Here is a 5,471-nt window from a genome sequence, read left to right on the forward strand (position 1 = left end):
TATGATATGATATTAGTAGCAAAAGAATAATAAATGTATTTTTATAGCGAGTCAAAAGTTTTCATCAGCCTTACTGGAACCCTTAGAATTTCAAAGGAGAAATATCAAATATATATTACAAGGTAAAAGAAGATAAAGAAAGAGAGGCAGAACTAGTATAAGGAGATGAACAGTATTGGAACAAGTTGACAGAAGAATGCACAACATCGATAACATGATAGAAGCATGAAGAGCTAGCATCAAATTAGTAAAAGATAAAAAGTAGCATAAGTAGAATAGCATCATGCAAAATAATGTACTTTAACCAGACAAAAATATCAAAATCATTGTAGATCCCCGCTATAATAATGATCTAATGACATAAGAGTAAATAAAGAAATGGGCTTGACCCATTATGAAGATTTCATACTCAAAATGTCCTTATGATTAAGATTGAACAGTAAAAAATCTTTTTCATTAAAATTCTCATAAAATAAACTAATAAATTTCAACTCACCTTATTTTAATAAACAAATAAATAAAATAAAGCATTTTATTCTATGTGTGTTTATATTTCCATTTTTTTTTAGTTACAATTCAACTTACCTTTTAGCTTGATCTTCAACAAAAGGGGAAACAAGGTAAGTGGTCCTTTACCGCAGTAGGGGAAAGATGTTGAGGTATTGCATGACGGCGTGGGTTTAAAATTCGTTAGTAACTAATCTAACAAAATCTGTTGTATGACAAAAACAAAAGGGAAGCAACAAGATCCAAGAATAAAAACAAACTGAAGTACCGATCTGGCAAGCAAGAACCAGCAACCCAAAAAACAAACAAATTTGAAAAATATAAGTCTTCCTAAGGGTTACAGGATTTGGAAGAATCTTATTTTGACGTGAGATGTGAAATTTAAACAACTACCAATACAAGTACATAATCTCATTATAAAGAAAATTGAGGTAACACCAAAAAATCAATTGGCAATATGAGGAGTACCCCAACTTACTTATAAGTCCATGTAAGATCTATTCTTCCATCAATATAAGATTTATTCTCAACGCATTCTCACAAAAGAAAAAGCCAAAGTATAATCTCACATTTGGTTTGTTGTCTTTTTTTTTTTTTTTGGGTCTCATCTTTTATCATATTCCACGTAAAATTGGTGATAAATGTGATATATGTACAGCCTTCTTGGAACATTTGGTAAATTCTCTGCTTCTCCCATCATGCATACAGCTAGTTTGATTTTCTTCTCTCGAGTGGGAGCATCTTCAAAAGGTCTGGGCAATTGAACAAGCTGCTCTCAAAAATAGAGCTTAATAAGTTTTAAATACCATTATCTTTACCATGTTGGTACATACGTAATCAAAGAAATTAATCATGCATTTAGTCCTCTAACCACACACGTACTTTCGATTAATTACAAAAAACAAAACACAATCAGGAAAAACAGCTTGAATGAAGATGGTGCTAAAGTTCATAAATCCGATGAGTGAGGGTGTTCATTGGAACAACCATGTAGGTTTACAAAAGCCTAATAGTGTTGTAATAAAACGATTATGAAGCTGATGCTTAAGTTTGTTTTATAATCCTGGTAAGACTAAGTAGGTTCATTGGACAAAAAGGTCTACAAACTATTTTCTTCTTCTTTTTCTTCTTTGCATTTGTGGAATTTTAGAAACAGTGGTTCATACAGGCTAATAATAATGGCGCAAAGAAGGGGTTAATTGCACTTACACCCCCTGAGATTTATCGTGTTTTCACAAAAACCCCTTACGTTTGAAACATTATACTAACACTTTTTGTGGTTCTAAATCACTTTCACATAACCCCCTCAGGGGTGACATCACCTCAAAATATTTTCTTAAAAACAAATTTACCCTCATTATTAATTACTTTAAATAACAAAAAAATCTTGTAAAAATAAATATAATAAAACTGCACAATGCTCTTTCTGAAAATGCCATTTTTTTTAACAAACAATATTATATACACTAAGGTCATCTTCAACTGAAAGGGGCCAAATGACCATGTTTACCCTTATAGTCTTGCAAGAAATTATTTTTTTAATGAACTGTGTCAAGCCATATTTTATACCATCTCCAACCGAGGGAGCCAAGAGGCCATAGGCCAAAACATAACCCGTTTGACAAAAAAACCCATCTCCAACCGAAGAAAGCTATTTTTTAGCCCCCCTCCATAATTTATTATTTTAAATGAATTAATATGGTTAATTGAATTAAACTAGCATATTTTTGAATTAAGCTACCATATTAAAATAAGGTCTTTGGACATAATTCGAGTGCCACTTGTCACTAAATGAATAAATCTCGGATTTTTATCTTTATAAAATAAAAATGATGTGAAAACTTGGTGAAGAATTGAAATAAAATGAGGTAAGATAGTATGGAATGGTGAAAACGAGGTGAGAAATGGTGTAGAAATAGCTTAGGTATTTACAGGAAAAAAAATAGAATTTTTTTTTAAAAAAAAATTTGTCTCAAAAAAATCAAATCCAATAGTAACATGACGTCAGCTAGCATGGGTTTGGGCTGGTGCAAACGGGCTAGCTCCTTTTGGCTAGCCCGCTGGCCTGGTGGATGAATTATGGCCCGGTGGGGCCCACAAGCCCTTTGGCCTAGCCTTCGGTTGGAGATAATTTTCGTGTCACAACGGGCTATATTTTGGCCTGTGGTTGGGTTGGTTGGAAATGACCTAAGGGGGAGAGGTAGGCTTAGCCTCACAATGAGCTAGCAATAATGTGGTTCAAATTCGCCTTTGGCGAGAATCGAACCTAAGATCTCTCACTTACAAGTGAAGAGAAATATCACTAAACCGTAGTACTAAGTGACGGCATTTCTTAGACTCACAGAAACATTTCTTCTTTCAAGTATGAGTATCATCCTCAAGTTGGGGTTGACTCAAACAGCTTTCAACAATTTTTCTTTCTTTCTTTCTTTTCATCTATTTGTTTACAGATCAAAATGTACACATAAAATAATTAATATTGGATATACTTACTCAAGTAATTGACCAGTCAAATGAGGGCAAATTTATCTTTAAGAAAATATTTAAGGTGGTGTAAGCACTAAAGGAGCTATGTAAAAGTGAATTAGAATCTCAGGAGTGTTAGTGTAATGTTTCGAGCTTGAAGGGTTTTCTTTTTTTTTTTTTGATAGAAAAATAAATGCATTAAAGAGAAGAACCCCTTACACAGCCATAGTCATTACAATAAAAAAGAAAAGCCAAATTAGCTTCCATTGGGAGACAAGCATCCCAAATACAAAGCTCATTTCTTTTTAGCCCAACAGACGCTATGGCATCTGCAACAAAGTTTGCTTCCCTAAAGATATGCCTCCACTTGATATCCTGGAAATTTGTAGCGCACCACCTGGTGTCTTCAATGATGGATCTTAAGTTCCAAGGCACATCACAAGCACCACGAACCGCATCAATGACAAGCTTTGAGTCACCTTCCACAAACATGTATTTCAAGTTCCTCCTTCTAGCCTAGATCAAAGTTTCACGTAAGCTAGAGCCTCGGCAACATTGATGGTCATAGAGCCCAAGTTCATCGCTCCAGTGAGGATAGGTTTGTTATCCCAGTTTCTAACAACGAAGCCTCCGGCAGCCACAGAGTTTGCAACCGCACCATCAAAGTTACATTTTAACGTAAAGGGACATTGGGCATTGCCACTTAATCAAGTTTTCTTCTGCAAATGCTTCTGCTTCCTCTAAGTGACCAGAGTTCTCCTTGAAATAATCATTATCCATAGTTATGGCTCGAGTAAAAGATCTGTAATGAAAGGGTTTTTCATTCTTGAAAATACTAGTATTTCTATCATTCCAAATTTGCCAACAAATTACAAGAGCTTTACTTAAACCATAATGTATTCTTATCCTGGTGTGCCAAGCCACCCAACCATTCACTCACCTTGAGGTTACTATCAAAATTTGATAATAAATTATCATTTAAGTAGTTCTGGACCTGTTTAGCATTCGAGCAATGAAGAAAAATGTGATCTTGATCCTCCTCATGGCTGTTACACAACAGACATTAGGTACTTATATTTGCTATAGACTTGCTAAGTCTCTTTCTAGTTTGTAATTTACCTTTAAAAAGACTCCAGGCGAACAACTTAACCTTTGGCAGTACTACTTGCTTCCATATCTTATTCAAAAGCTTTTACGTTGAAGAGGAACCCAAGTCTTCCATTTGGAGCCAAGTTGCTGATTTAACCGAGAATTTGCCATTGTTACTTAGGCCCCACACAACAGTGTCCATGGAGGCAACGAGAGGGAGAGGTATGTCACAGATTTTGTTCCCAATGTCACTATCCATTACATGGCTTAGTTTGTTTCTAACCCACTAACCGTCAACTATAAACTCAGCAACCTTGATATCCCATTGGGTACGATGAGTTTGGTTTTTTGTTATGAAGTCAAAAAGGGGGTAAGAAAAAACCTAGTTGTGTGTCCAGAATAAATGTCCCTGCCATCTCCAACTACCCACCTCATACCCTTTGAGATAATATCCCTGGATCCTAGAATGCCTTTCCAAGTAGTCGAATGGTTTTGCTTTGTTCTAGTCTCCATAAAAGAATCACTTCTAAGATATTTTCTTCTAACTATATTAGCCCACCAATTATCCTTATCAAACAATACTTTCCATCCCAACTTTGCAAGACAAGCCCTATTGAAATGTTCAATGTTTTTGATACCTAAACCCCCAGCATGTTTAGGTCTACAAACATTCTTCCAACTCACTAGATTACATTTATGGGCATTACCCCAGAAAAAACTGTCTATAGTCTTTATTCAATTGACTGGTTAGTTTATGAGGACACTTAAAGCAAGACATCATGTGATTAGGTACGTGTAAGGTTTGATTGAATCACAATGAGTCTCCCAGCCTTAGACAAAGTATTTGCTTGCCAACCTGCCAATTTTTGCTTAACCCTCCTTATCAGCTCACTTCCATTCATCGGGTCTTTCCAAAACACAATAATATGAATGCCGAGCTATTTACCAATAGTAGTTTTATGCTGGATATGGAGAATAGTAACTATATCATTTTTAACCTAGTTACTTGTATTAAAAGAGAAGTATAGGGAAGATTTATTGAAATTTATTTGTTGCCCTGAAGCATTTGCAAACTTATTTAAGACCTCAAGAACTTTCCTAGCGCCCTTAGTAGTTACTTTTGCAAAAATAAGATAGTCACTTGCAAAGATTAAATTTGAGACTTTATAACCAAAAGGTGTGGTGAGCAAACCAATATGGGACTTTGGGGTAATTGCTAAATCATTTAAGCTTCTAATTAAAGGTTCCATGCAAAGAATGAACATATAGGGAGATAGAGGGTCACCTTGTCTAATACCCTTGCTTGCATTACAATATCCATGGGATTCAACATTAGTATTAACTAAGAACGAAGTAGAAGTAATGTATTCCATAATTAAGCTGATCCACCTTTGACAGAAACCAAACCT

The 5,471-nt window shown here is 35.0% G+C and overlaps 1 pseudogene; it reads right to left on the minus strand.

Annotated features, from left to right (window-relative positions):
- Positions 1 to 3,171: 3,171 nt before the first annotated feature.
- LOC126617058 (uncharacterized) lies at positions 3,172 to 4,321 on the minus strand (annotated as a pseudogene).
- Between the last annotated feature and the right edge of the window lie 1,150 nt (positions 4,322 to 5,471).

This window comes from Malus sylvestris, chromosome 3 (genome assembly GCF_916048215.2).
Source record: "Malus sylvestris chromosome 3, drMalSylv7.2, whole genome shotgun sequence".
Lineage (NCBI taxonomy): Eukaryota > Viridiplantae > Streptophyta > Magnoliopsida > Rosales > Rosaceae > Malus > Malus sylvestris.